The 16,059-nt window shown below is 33.6% G+C and overlaps 1 pseudogene; it reads right to left on the bottom strand.

The window, feature by feature from the left end:
- LOC134241939 (nardilysin-like) overlaps positions 1 to 16,059 on the bottom strand; it is a 51,599-nt pseudogene that overhangs the window by 13,905 nt on the left and 21,635 nt on the right.

Raw genomic sequence — 16,059 nt, 5'->3', positions numbered from 1 at the left:
ATACGGTCATTATAACGACCAAAGAAGCCACAGCATGCTAAATTTAACCAAGGTATTTGAAATCCAAATAACATCAACTTATCAGTGAATAGCCTGCCTAGGTTTAAAAATTGATCATGCTCAAAGCATGCTCTTAAAAAGTAAATAATTGACATTACCATATTTATTTTTTCTCGATTATTTCCCATAGTAAGGGGGATTAAGTCCTTCATAACACAATTTAAACTCCCCTTCATCCAAGAATGCTATTCACCACTTTTGGTTAAAATTGGACCAGTGTTTCTTGTGAAGAAAAGATTAAGTTTCCGAGGAACAGACAGGTGAATAGATGGACAATGGGTAATCAGAAATGCTCACTTGAGATACCAGCTGAAGAAAAAATATTTTTACATAATAAAAACTAGTTTATAGCATACAGCTTTCTTAAATATGGAAAATAGAATCAGGATGCTCATGAATTTTGCCATGTTTATCTATTATTTTCTGTCCAAAAATATATATTTTACTTACCACCTTCCAAAAATTAGCTTATCCCTAAATACGAGAGGGATTCCAAAAGCTTCTAGTGGAAATACTGAGAGCTGATTCCAGATACAAGGTACATAATATGGTGCAGAGGCATTTTATAGATAAATCTTGAACCTCAAGGTTTACTATTCTACCAGATATACTGTGATCCAAAGAATACAATATAAACAGTACGACATTTAACTCCGAACACGACATAGTCCAGACTTTTTACTACCATTTTTAACTATGATATCAATAATATGTTTATATTACTTGGTCGGATAAATCAAACGGATATTGACAATGGATTTTTTCACCAATACATTGGTATTGTATGAATATATTCTATTATCCTGACGAGATATTTGTAATTGTCATAATTTATGAGATGTTTTCCATGTTTCGCAATAAATGGGAAGTTTAATTCAATTGTCAATATTCGTGGGATTTATCCAATTTGACCAAATTTGTGGGAGAAAAAAATCCAACAGGAGAAAATATCCCATCTGACATTTTTTCTCCCATGGGAGAATGGTGGGATAGCTGGTGGGACTGAAAATCCCACCTTTCTCCGATAGGATTCCGAGTTTAAGGACTTCATATCTTTAGAATAGGGGGTGTTTGTGAGTTCAACACGAGACCCTGGAATACTGCTAAGAAATCCCACCAAGTGATAAACACATGTACCGGTAAAAATATTTTGGATATCATAATTAGAAATGGTAGTAAAAAGTTTGGACTATGTCGTGTCCAGAGTTAAATGTCATACTGTTTATATTTGTTCATTTTGAAGGTAAAAAATAGAAAGCATATATGAATAAACAATAAAATTTAACAATTAATAATATCTACATCGCATTTTAATATATCAGTATTTTTTTCATAATGAAATTTTAAATCAACCTGAATACCTACTTTCTTTTTCCCCCTTGGAACCTGTTTTCCACATTCTTCTTCCTCCTCCATTTCTTCCTCATGATGACCTTCCTCCTCCTCTTTGATTCCATTTCGTTCCTCAACCACATCATCCAAGGTTGCCTCTTCCATCTTTATCCACGCCATCCAATACATTTGAGATTTTTTTTACCTCATGGCAAGTTTGATGGCCAGATGCAAATGAAAATATTTGTTTCTGATATTAACAATTGACATTAACATGGTACAACAAATATTTCCTGTACTGTGACTGGATATTAAAAGGTTGCGACAAAGTTCATTATATGATTATGCTTCATTTACTTGCATTGGTCAGTATTTTAATGAGCTGCAAGAAGTTCTCTTCTCAGTCAACCATGGCCAGAATAAGAGGATCGTATATTGGTTTGCTATGCTGACATACCATATAATTTAAAAACATATCATTGTATATCTTCCCATTAGTATTTAGCTGAATTTTAAAGACAATTCTGATCGTTTCGTGGACTTGACCTGAATTACCTATGACTTTAACTTCAATATCTTAAAAATGTACAGAAAGGTCATTCTGAAAATGAGACAGAAATATGACTTTCTGGTTGTTATACATAATAGCATATCTACTTCTTCTGTAGACGTTGTACTTCCCAATTGTTCTTCATTTTGAGTTTTTAATTTTTCTGTGACTCAAAATTGATTAAGAAAAAAAACATTAACAGAAATATTTTATTAATTCTATCCAATTTGAAAATGATAAAGCACATGTGCACACTGCATCAAAGATGTACTTCTGACACACGCTCTATAAACTTGGCTTCGTTATTTGTATTAGGTACTCAACATTTCCCAATCCCTATATAAAAGCTGTTTGGTAAATAATAAAAGTTAATCATTCAGTTCATTTCTATATGATACATCTTTATACATGTATCTCATATCTTTATACCATTATGTATTAAAAAAATTTGATGTTGAAATAGCGAATCGAAATAGCATCTGCTGGTAATTAAATGAGTGTCCTTCCTTCAACATGATAGTATCTTTTGTTTATACATGTTAAAATATTAAAATCATTAAAATATATTAAACAACCCCTCACTTTTACATGCCTAAATGCAGCCTACATCAGTTTGTGATACAGTGGTAGTCAAACATTGTCAGTTTAGATCTGAGCTGCTGTATATCACTGATACACTGATGGTCAGGGTAGTTACAGTCTTTGACAGGTCTCACAACATAGCTCTGTTCTCTGTCACGTTTGTCTGTGTTAGCTTTCTTCTGGGGAGGTTCCACTTCATCACCCTTTCCATCTACCTGCTCCACTTCTGGGTTTCCAAGAACCTGGAGCATGAATAACAGATTAAAATCAAATGTGAAACATCAAGACTTTTTTAAGAACTTGAACACATTTTTGGTTGAGGGGGAAATATATAAATAAACAGCAACAAGTTTAAATCTGAAATCACTAAGCTTAACACATAGAAATCTCTAATTTGAATGTATATTTAGTAGAGGGTTTTTAGAATGTGACAGGAAATTGTGAGATTTTTTTTTACCTGAAAGCTTATCCTTTTCTGATTTTCTCCCAGATACTGTTTGTACCAGTTCCGCAGGTCTTCTAGTGTTAACGTCCTCAGTATAGCTACCTACAGTAAAAGCAAATCAAAGCGTATGAACATTCATACAGGTCAGAATACCTACAAAAAATATTTTGATAGCACTTCAGACTTTAAATGTCTAATTAAATTTTAGGAAAACATACATAAAATTGACCTTTATAATTATCTGTTTTACAATACCGACCTCTTTTTCTAGTCTGTCAAACACGTAGTTTTGTTCCTTACACTCCCCCCAGTATCTGTTGACTTCCTCCTCTAACTGAGTGTCCTCTGTAAGCTTGGCTGCTATCAGAGACTCCACCTTAAATATAACACAGGGACTTAGGACAAGGACAACAAAGGTCTTAAATGTCCCACAGGGATTAGGACCAAACCAAAAAGGTAGTGAGATTGCTCAAACAACAGAATTTAATTTGTGCTTTATTACTTTATTGCATTTACCAATGTATCAAACTCCTCTTTGGACATTTCATCCAACATCTCTTTGAACTTGTTCAGGAAATCCTCAATATGGTTGTCAACCTCATGCATCCTACAAATATTATAAGAATGTAGTTTATCAATTCTTTTAAAAATACGTCATAAAAATTCATTTTACTGTGGTATCAATCAAAATTAATGAAAAATACTGTATATATTCGCCTATAAGTCGTTTTTTTGGGAGTTAATCTCTGGTCTAAAACTCCTTGTTCAACTTATAGGTGAGCTATTAAAAGTATGGTTTCATATGAGGTCAGTCCATCTGATATACAAGCTTTTTAAATACCACCGACTTATAGGCGGACCGACTTATGGGCGAGTATATACGGAACTCTTTATAAAAAAAACCTTGGCACTATATGATTGTTTTGAATCAGTAACTATTTTACATTAATATTTATTTGCAGTGGGATAGATTTAAACTAAAGTCTGGTATACACAAATAATAAATCTTACGTGAACTTCTGGGCTTGGAACTGGACTGTTACAGCGAGTCCCATGATGCCATTGGTTACCAGGTTCTGACAGTATACAGTATATCCCAGCTGTAGTTGTGTCCTCAGCACATCAAAACACGGCTCCTGCATTCTTAACTATACAAAAGAAATACTGTTTTTTTTTACATGTGGAGTGTAAAACACGAGGGATTCCCATGTATATCGATGTCAGAAAACATGGCAAAAGACATCAAAGTTAGACTCCATGAACTACTCAGACTGAACCTTTGTTTGAAGCCTATACCACATAAATCTATACTGTAATTTGTTGATGACGGTTTTGACTGAACCTTATGTCACTTACATCTAAGAATTCATTGTTGATGGTTTTGAATTAACCTTATTATATGCCACTTACATCTAAGAGTTTTGACTGAACATATGCCATCTACATTTAAGATTTCATTGATGTCAGTTTTTACTGAACCTTATGTCACTTACATCTAATAAGAGTTTTTGATGACCATTTTGACTGAACTTTATGTCACTAACATCTAAGAATTGTTGATGACGGTTTTGACTGAACCTTATGTCACTTACATCTACATGTAAGAGTTTGTTGATGATTCACTTACATCTAAGAGTTCATTGATGACGGTTGACCTGATATCCCCGGGGTCAGACTGGAGGTACACCGTAATACTGGAGTTGGCGTCCTCCATGTTAAAGCTGTTTGTCTGGCAGTAACTCCATTGTTTAAGAATCTGGTACAATCTTCTCTACAAATTCATGTACATATAAAGAAAAGTCAACCTTTCCAGCTGAATAAAGATCCCTGACATAATTTGAATTCAATCTTATAGTGCATATTACTTTCACATTATTGACCATGTAATTATTTACAAGTTTTAGCCATGTATACAAGATTTGGGATAAAACATTATTTTACATATTTAACAGAGATCTTTTTCTCTTTCATCTTGTTCTTTAGACATACCAATTTATTCCTTGCCTGTCATATTTCTTCTTACCCTGTACATTTTGGAAGATTCCACTTTTCCATATAATTTTGATTCCACCCTCTCTTTAAACCAAGTAGCCTCCTGCAAAATATGATTAAATTAAATTACAATATCAATTAAAGGGACAAAAGAAAAGTTAGGACATACTCAAAAATCTTAAGCCATTGACAGGAATGGGGACACCTTGATACTGCCCTTAACAGTACAGTTATCTTGGCCAGTTAATAAATAATCATATTTTAATTTTCCTTGTGCATTTCTTTTTTACAAAAGCCCATTGAGCTCACTTAGGAAGTGAAAAAAATTAATTTTTCGTGTTATAACGCGAAACTTTCGCGAATAAACGAGTAACTTTCGCGTTATAACGCGAAACTTTCGCAAATAAACGCGTAACTTTCGCGTTATAACGCGAAACTTTCGCAAATAAACGCGTAACTTTCGCGTTCTAACGCATGACTTTCGTGAATAAACACGTAACTTTCGCGAATAAACGCGTAACTTTCGCGTTATAACGCGAAACTTTCCCAATATAACGAGAAACTTTCGCGATATAACGTGAAACTTCTGCCATTTTACCAAGACATTTGCTTAAATCTCATTTTTCTTTTGATTTTGTGATCAAGTTTTTTTTATTCCAATGATAAGCAATTAAAAGCTATTTTAAACTTGGACTATCTCAGGCTACAAGTTTAAGTTTTCTTCCTATTGAATCCATCTTTACCGTCATGGATGGTCTTTCTCAGCGCTGTTCAAAGAATTCAAAGATTATGCGAGTTTCCCAAAAGTTAATCTTCAATCCCTATTATTATAACTATAAAGATTATGAATTTCGGGGAAAATCACCCTTTCCGATGTCTTGATATATGCACTCTCTAAAAAATTTGAAATAATTTTATTTTATAAAGAACAAGATCTCAGTATTGTGAAAATTGGATAGTAGATTTTCATTTGTCTCCGTTAGATTCACTAGAGAAATACGATATCGGGAAAATATTGACAATTAATTCAAAGTGTACAAACTCTGCTGTATATACCTTAATAGTTTAATTTTTGGCCCTAGTCCACGAATGAATTTTTCTATAAACCCTCCGGATAAATTTGTAATTAACAACATACAATTATAATTGTTATTTAAATAGCATCATATGGCCCGTTGAGCTCATGAAGTGATATATTGTTCATTTACTTTTAAGTTATGTTTCTATCATGTAAACTTTTAGTCAAAAATGATTGATTGCTTAATTTACTAGTGGTACAGTTGTGTATGCAGAATGTGTAACTGATAAAAAACAGCCTGAAAAAAGTTTCAAGTGGAGATTTTTCTTAAAAAATAATCAGTCTAAAGAATTTCTTGAATTTAAAATTTGAAAAACATGTAAAAGAAAAAAAATCAATTTATCAATTGAGAAGATTTAAAAAAAGAAGAAAATATTCTGATGACTAATCTATTCTATTCTGGCATCATTTCTCCAGTACATCTTCTAAGGAAATTATATTTTATAAATAAGTTGCTGAGAGTTCCGGTCTGTTTTCTTGTTCTTATCAGTCAATCAAGATCAAGGTTCCTGGCATGGGTATCATTATATATATGCATATTTATTCGCAAAAGTTTCGCGTTATAACGCGAAAGTTTCGTGTAATAACGCGAAAGTTACGCATTTATTCGCAAAAGTTTCGCGTTATAACGCGAAAGTTTCACGTAATAACGCGAAAGTTATGCGTTTATTTGCGGAAGTCTCGCGTTATAACACGAAAGTAACAAGTTATTTGCGAAAGTTACGTGTTTATTCGCGATAGTTTTGCGTTATAACGCAAAAGTTTTGCATAATAACGCTAAAGTTACGCGCTTATTCGTGGAAGTTTCGCGTTATAACGCGAAAGTTACGCGTTATAACGCGAAAGTTACGCGTAATTACGCGAAAGTTTCGCGTTTATTCGCGAACGTTTCGCGTTATAACGCGAAAAATTTATTTTTTTTTACCTACCAAAATGAGCTCAATGGGCTTTCTTACTTTTTAAACAGGCAAAACTAGAGATGTTTTTAACTGTTTGTCATTAAACTCATCTTCCTCAGCTTTACCTTGGGTGTGACATTGCCAACCACCAAGACGTCGGCTTTTAATTATACTCTGTCTGAACTCAGTCAGGAAGTGTTGAAGATCCTCATTGGTCAGACTGTCCATCACACTGTATATTTCAGGGGCGGGCCTATAGTGGGGGTTTATCACAGAAAATCGTAGGATTCTGTAAGGAAAAATCAACAAACATGAATGAACGTTACAGTAATAACAATTTTATTTGTCCATTCATGGTGTGAAATGGGGAGTAGCTAGTGATTAAGAAACACTTCATTAACTGATTACATGAATGTTCAATATTCCTTAATAATGGGTTTTAAGAGACTAAAATTCAAGAAATTAAGGTAGGTCGCGGGTTTGCTTTTGACATCAATTTTGGTACACAATTTCGACGATTCGAGCGGCTGTTTTGTGCATATTTGATTATGACGTCAGTTACGTCACAAAGGCAACGTTGCGTTGTTTCCCGCTTAATTCTCTGCAAATGACTTCAAATCAGTATGAATCAAGTAGATTAAAAGTGCATGCTATTGTACGTAAACCCCGTACATGCTTTATAATTAAATTTCAGTCTGAACCCTCAAGTGATTATTAGTATATGTAATGCCCAAGGAAAAATTAAATACAACACCAAATGAATGGAATAATTTATATTGTAAGTATTACTAAACTGCTAAAAGTCAATCAGAATAAGTCGGCATGAAAGTCATTGGCCTTGGAAGCAAATTGAAAGTGGGGGCTAAGTGTTAGAAAAATTTTTTTGTACCTCCAAAAAAACAAGCAAAAAAAAAGTAAAAGTCTATTTCCCAAACACGAAAATCCTAATTTTAACCTATACTAAAACTTATCTATGGAAAGTGGGGGGGGGGGGGGGGGGGGGGGGGGGGGGGGGGGCAAGGTTCGAAGTCCAGTACCAAAAATTTTCTTCCAAACACCAACACTTTTACCAATTTTAACCTATACTAAAAAGTATCTAAGGAAAGTGGGGGCTAAACTTACGAAGATATGTTCAATGTCTATACTAAGTGGATATTGGGAAAAAAAGTGGGGGGGGGGGGGGGGGCAAAGTCCCCCCCCCCCCCCGGTTCCGACGCCTATGAAAGTTATGGTATGCAGAGAGTAAGTTATCATAAATAAAATTGTTTAGCAGAAAACTTGAGGTGTTGTATTTGCGCACGTTTTTTGCAACTGGGGGAACATACGTATTGCATCATGACTGCTAATCAAAGCTAGGGCGAAAATATGCGTATAATTTTCAGGATGGAATCAATCCTCAACACTAAAAACGCATTAAATTTAATACATGCATTTTCCTTTTTTTTTTCTTATCATCATCATCACCATCATTATTATTAAGTATTGTTTGGTTACTTATTATGTACAGTGAACCCTCATTTATTTTGACGCTTAGGTTCCCAGTCAATTTGTCCGGATATGTGAAGCATCCGGATATCTGAATCACCAGTTAAACAAGACAAAATAACATTTTAAAATTTCGTTCCCATGAAAAATCGTCTGGATACTGAAGCATCCGGATATCTGGCGTCCGGATATCTGAAGGTCCAGTGTATCTAAATCTCATCTAGTCGCCTTGTTTTACTGGCTGATAAATTATGTAATGCTTTCAAAAATCCAAATTTATACAAACACCTGTAAGACCTATATGACACTGTAAACAATTTACAAGTATCTTTTTGTATTATTAAAAGTTTTAAACAAAAGCTCTACTCTAAGTGTAAAAGCTCAATTCAATTTTACATTTTATGCATGGAAATTTGAATAAGAGAATTTTTAATTAACAAATGTTTAAGAGTTAGGCCCATGTACTAGCTTGCGTCTTATATAGATATAAAGAAAATTGCAAATATCCCCCTTACCCCCCACCCACCCCCCAACCCGGCTAATTTCCCCAGTTTCTGGAAGTTTTTCCTTACTGTTATTTCTTTAATATAGTGATCAAATTTTTGTGCTATATATGCCTGAAATCATTTACACCATTAATTTCCTTAGAAATACAGAAACTCATATTTTATCACTCGCGGTGTTGTCGATGCATGTTAATTCTCATGCATGAGGAATGTTTATACATGTACCCTTCATTCCGACTCTGTGGTTAGAATAATAATTTCACAATACTAGTGAAAATAAGTTATTGGTCATCCTAATATATTTTCGCAATAACTTAAATGATGAATGCGATAGTAATGCGTCCGTCGTCCGTCCGTCTGTCTGTCCGTCTGTCTGTCTGTCTGTCTGTCTGTAAACAATTTTTCAAAATGCTACTCCTCCTACAGTTTTGGTCCGATTTCAATATAACTTGGCACACAAGTCGACTACACTAAGATACATAATTCTGTGCATCGGTTTTTGATTTCGATGAACGGTGTTGTCGTGGTTACTAAAAATAGAAATTTCTGTGAAATTCTTTTAAACTACTCCTCCTACAGTTTTGGTCTGATTTCAATATAACTTGGCACACAAGTAGACTACACTAAGATACATAATTCTGTGCATCGGTTTTTGATTTCAATGAACGGTGTTGTCGTGGTTACTAAAAATAGAAATTTCTGTGAAATTCTTTCGAAATGCTACTCCTCCTACAGTTTTGGTCCGATTTCAATATAACTTGGCACACAAGTCAACTACACTAAGATACATAATTCTGTGCATCGGTTTTTGATTTCAATGAACGGTGTTGCCTCGGTTACTAAAAAAGAAATTTCTGTGAAATTCTTTCAAAATGCTACTCCTCCTACAGTTTTCATCCGATTTCAATATGACTTTGCACACAAGTCGACTATACTAAGATACATAATTCTGTGCATCGGTTTTTGATTTCGATGAACGGTGTTGCCGTGGTTACTAAAAATAGAAATTTCTGTGAAATTCCTTTCGAAATGCTACTCCTCCTACAGTTTTGATCCGATTTCAATATAACTTGGCACACAAGTAGACTACACTAAGATACATAATTCTGTGCATCGGTTTTTGATTTCAATGAATGATGTTGCCTTGGCTACTAAAAATAGAAATTTCTGTGAAATTCTTTCGAAATGCTACTCCTCCTACAGTTTTAATTCGATTTCAATATAACTTGGCACACAAGTTGACTACACTAAGATACATAATTCTGTGCATCGATTTTTGATTTCAATGAACGGTGTTGCCATGGTAACTAAAAATACAAGTTTCTGAGAAATTCTTTTAAAATGCTTCTCCTACAGTTTTGGTCCAATTACAATATAATTTGGCACACAAGTAGACTATACTAAGATACATAATTCTGTGCATCGGTTTTTATTTTGATGAGTGGCAAGGATCATTTTTCTATTTATTGCTGTTTTAAAGTTTCAAGTCCCAACTGCTACTTTTCTCTTCCTTTGTTTTAAGTATAAACCAGTAGAGCTACAGTCTCGACAGAGACTTCTGGTTCCATATATTTCAATAGTAAAGCATAAAAAATGTTCTAATGACAATACCGCATTTATAGTAATATAGCATTAAAACTAAGTAGGCAAATTTTATAAAAATTGCAGATAATATGCAGTAAATTCTCGGGAACATTATATCAAATTTTCAGGATATGTTTTCTCGTAAGAATTTTTATGCAGTAAACCCGCGACCTACCTTAACTGGCAATTCAAATAAATATCTAAATAGCTTGTCAGTTCAGATTGATATGAAGTTCATAACAATTCACATGACTGTCTGTCTCGTATCTAATATCAAGGAATGGCTAAAATGTTATGATATCTCAAGGAACCAATAGTGAATCAACTTAGATATCCTTGCCTGACAAGCTCAGCTGGTTTGATGATGGCATTAAAAATCTCCCTCTTCACTTTATTTCTCATGATTGGAAACAACTCATCATCGCATGCATAGTCAAAAACAGCTGTCAAAAGTAGATCAATCAGCTCCTACAAAACAACAATAACAAACCAATACAGCTTCAATGATAAAGAAGTATCATACATAATTTTAAACATATTTTCTTATATGGGCCTCCATTCAACAATGCTTGTAAAAAGAAAAGATTTTTTTGTGAACAGTTTGATAAGAATTCTTACAGGCAACTTCTGGTTGAATCCATTCACTTTGAATTTAAGACCTGTATCATCCACATTGATTGAGAAGCTGAAAATTTAAACAATTTTAATCAGGAAAAGAATTAGTCCACCATAATACACAGATAAATGTTTTATGACAATGGATGTAGTACTGGAAAAAATTCTCAAGATCAGAATCAGGAGATAACTTACTCAAAGCCAGCCATGATAGCAGGGTATGTAGGGGCATCCAATTTATGTTTCATCACAGCCTCAAATATTTTCAGCAGACCTTGACTACAAAATACCATTAATACAATTACTCATCATACTTGTCTACAGGGATTAATCTAGGTTTTTGAGGTAACTACCCTTTCTTGAGAAATTAGGAAAATCAGCCAGGTCTGGGAACCACTCAAGTAAGTGCAGGGCAAGCCCTAGGCCTGCTTGGGCGACAATTGAATTTCAGCATTTTTATGACCATTTAAGGTAGGATTCTTCTCTGGTTTCTGACTAGATGAAACATTCAAAGTATATTTGCTTATATGTCTTATATATTGAGATGTAAGTAATTTAAAAGATCATATTTTTCTTTCCACATCACAATTGTACATCTTTAAATAGAAATGGTAAACTGCGTTTGAAAACTAGCAGGGACTATATTTTTGGCGGATTGGTGGCGTATGAAAATATCTTCTTTTCTGTCCCTCAAAATTATAATAGAACAATTAATTTAGTAATAATTTTTACTCAATCGAAGTCTTGGAGAAATTTTCAAATGTAAGTTAGATTAATAATGAGGGACTAAACTTTCAAAATATATCAAATAAATATGATATTTCAAACAAACTAGAACTTTATTAGCTTTTAAACGCTTCCCATCAAAGTGCAGATTTGAGCCAAAAATCCATAAAAAGTATTATTTCTCTCTTACTAAACGATCAAAACTTTTTGTTTTTGTATCATTTTGTACATTTATAGGACAACTTTATTATATGTGAAAATAAGAAAAAGTTAAATATAGGAAGCATATGAAAATATCTAATATATACTAAAAAATTAAGAAAAACAGAGAAAATTCGGATTAGCCAATGTCCAGTTAAGTTAAATTATTTATGTAAATTTGGTAACATCATGCTATAGACCCAATATAGTAATATGTTTTTATGCAAAAAGAACAATCATTAAACTTTTGAAATAGAAGTAGGTATCACATGATTGGCAACAGTTATTTTTTATTGTTAATGTCAAGGAAAAGGATAATGACCTTGACCTGACCTTGCCTCTAATATAAAACGGTCAAATTTAATCTCATTGATACTATCACTTACTGGTATTGTCTTCTTGATTCTGTGAAAATTTCATTAATTTTTAAATACCGTATAGCGGGTTTTTTTGGCGGGTGTAAAATTTGGCGTTTTGCCTGCTGAAAGGTAGCCCAATAATTTTGGCGTAATTTATTTTAGCGGACACAGGGTTTCATCTCTTTACCGATGAACACTAAGAAGACTAAGTTTACTATTGACTCACTATTTTAGCGATTAAAATTTTAGCGGACTACCATCAAAACGCCAAAATAAGCCAAAATTAGCACCCCGCTAAAATAACCCGCTATACGGTATTAGAAATATGAGAAGAATTATGGCACGCCGATTGGTTCAAAATTATTTTCTGCACGACCTTAAACAAAAATTACACGAGTAAGTAAAAACTTACACAAAGTGAGGAAAGTATACACAAAGTTATTGAAATTTACACAAACTGCAGAAAAACTACACAATCAACAAAATATTTACACGATATAGTGAGAAAATTGCACAAACGTAAAAACGAAAACTGCACGAATGAGAATACAACATCGACATAATATACGACGCATCCTCATTGCGCACATTTTATTAATATTCATTAGAGAACAGCTCAGGGTGGCTTGGATGCTTGAAACATATACCTATAAATTAGTAACGTGTTAGTAATATTTATTTAATCTTTTTAAAAAGGATTCAGTCTTTTGGAATTCCGCTAGACTCTCAAGAATATGTACAATGTGTTTTATACATGTATAAATTTACACACAATCTTAAGTATGGGATGTGAACACCCCCGATTAAAAACATTCTACACATGTATAAATAACGTTAAAGGGATGCATATTACCAGTTGTGTGTTTAATTGTTAGATTTTTAAATTGTCACAGTGTCATTCCTCTATCATTGTCTATATAGCAATTTCTTTTGAAAGTGTAAAATATTGATATAGTAAAGGTCTTCATAAAAATTAATAAAATCAGCATGTGATGTAATACAAGACAGTTAACAACAAATAAAACTCTTCTCCTCCACCACCCACTGTGTGTACGTTTGTAATAATTAAGGATGTGGATGCATGACCTTTTCATTTAGAGAGAACTCTCCCTGCTGGTGAAGGAATGAAAGACACCTGTACGCTAATCGATTTATAGTTATTTGACACAACCATAATACCTTTTGATTAAGGATTACTAGCAATTCATACAGAGATTTTGAAGCATTGTTGCGATCATCTGGGTTGTGGAATTTGACAGAAAACCTTTTGGAAATAAACAGTAAAAAATAAAAATAAGGCAAATAATTGCGCAACTTTAAGTTTTATATTGAAACGATCGAATATAATTATTAATTTTTTTTATATAACTATGTACCGGTATGTGACAAAGTAGAACATGCAGTCTTTAATTTTGAACAATGTGTAGTGATTTCATAAATATCCATGTAAATGTAGAAAATTGTATGTAAATTGTAGTCATTTTAGTTATGTGAATTTAAGCTTAATATATTATGTTTTTTATCGAGTTTGCTTTGAATAGGTAAAATGCATATAAAGGAGTTAAAACAATTTAAAATTATAATATACAGACACATATAATGTCAGTAAAGCATCGCTTTTGATAGTGGGGAGGGGGTTAGATTTTTTTTTGACAAAAAAATTGCATGAAAAACCTAATTGCATGACAAGCGAAAAAAAGGCGGGGATGGGTGAGAAGTGTCCAAACTCGAAAATCCTATTTCGTTGAGGTAGTGAGGCACCTACAATATTCCACCTTCTTTTCTAAACACAAAATCATATATTACTTAGATCTAAACTATCAAACAAAAAAGGGGACGAGGCTTTTCAGTGGATATTTACGATAGAAAAATGTTAATTATGTTTGCCAAAGAAAAGAAAACGAAAAGGGGGAGGGATATGCCCCTCCTGATGCTACTGGCTGAAATAATTTTCTATGAATTTAAGCGTACATGAAGTAGTCAATCTAAATCAGGATTGCAATTCAACCTAAAACTATGACGATAAATATTGTAATTAACCGTCCATATCCAGGAATTTGCGCTCGACCTAACAACATTTAAAAAATTGAAGGTTAGGGGGTCAACCAGCATATAAGGAAAATTTACTGTTGCAAAGTCTATAATACTCAGAAAAAAGTAAGGAGGAGGGGGTACTTCTACAGGCCCGTTTGCCGACTAATTTCATTTTATGATTAAATAGTCTTGTTCTTGTTATAATTGCCATGGATTTGGATTGAAAAGTGTTATTATAAAAAACCTAAATTTAGTGTTTGGTAAATAATAAATTTTAAAATCTTATGTATACGAATTCTACATGTAAAGAGAACTTGTTGTCTTTGAAAATATTTGCAAAAATTGTGCTCTGTTTAGAACATGATTTATTTGCATTTTTCAAGAATGATAAAACAAGTTCTATATTCTTTCCATTTATTATCAAACTGCAGTATCCATTCCCGTTTTATTTATGTGTAGCCAGAGGCGTAGTCACAAACTTAAAAGTGGGGGGGGGGGGCTCAAGTCGAGAAATTCTTTGACATGCAAAAAAAAAAAAAAAAAGAAAGAAAAGAAATTCTTTGACAAGCAAAAAAAAAAAAAAGGAAAGTTCCCCAAACTCGAAAATCCTATTTTGCATTTCGGGGGGAGGGGGGGGGGGGGGGGGGCTCAAGTCCAGAAATTCTTTGACAAGCAAAAAAAAAATATATATATAAAGTTCCCCAAACTCGAAAATCCTATTTCGTGGGGGGTTGGGGGGGGGGTAGTGACCAACTTTTTTTTCAAAGGTAAGTTACTTACACAGGTTGGGGGGAAACGTAAATTCCGCTATAATAGTGGTATTTCACTATTATAGTGAAATTACGCTATATTTCCCGTCGTGGATACCCTCAGTTTCACCCGATACCACGAAAGGCGTTTGAACCGCACGTCATGATGTATATTACAATGAACAAAAACTGTCATGCTTGCATGTTTTGAATTTTAATAAAGAGCCATAGCTGCCTTACCGACGACTCGGCCTACACAAGTATTTAAGGAGGCTCATTACACCACTTTTTGATGACGAACTACACAAAAAAATAAACCTCCATTGTGTCGACCGGTTTGCCCTGGGAACGAGTAGTGTAGGTACCTCTATAATATGACCCTGGCCTTTAAAACGCTTTAAAAATAGATGAAACATGCGGTGTTGTAAACAGTGAAAACAAAGTAACGGATTTATTATGCATAAACCAAGAAGAATTGCTGTTAGGCAGAAACAAAAGAAAGCAACTGTCAAATCTTCGCCAAACAAGTAATGTCAATTTCATAGCCATGCATGCAGTGAACTCTATCAATCACTGACGTGTATGTATGGAGGAAATTCGAGTTAAAATCTACAACCTTGTTGAAATTAAAATTTTATTTAATTGCGCCATTTACTGTGTTGGTGTTAATTTATATATTTGTTTAGTCTCGTTCAACCAGACGCTCGGCTGTCTCCGTGAACTCCGACCAGCAGACCTCTGGGTGGTCGGAGATTTACGGAGACAGCCGAGGGTCTGGTTGAACGAGACTAATATTTGTTTTGATTTAAATGTATACTCTGGCAATTTAAAGCTTTGTTATGAATTTCAGATGTAATGTCAA

This window comes from Saccostrea cucullata, unplaced genomic scaffold (genome assembly GCF_032062105.1).
Source record: "Saccostrea cucullata isolate Sc308-1 unplaced genomic scaffold, CSIRO_AGI_Scuc_v1 ctg438, whole genome shotgun sequence".
Taxonomy (NCBI): domain Eukaryota; kingdom Metazoa; phylum Mollusca; class Bivalvia; order Ostreida; family Ostreidae; genus Saccostrea; species Saccostrea cuccullata.
The sequence above is the reverse complement of the archived record's forward strand: the minus strand, read 5'-3'. Positions and strand labels throughout refer to the sequence as shown.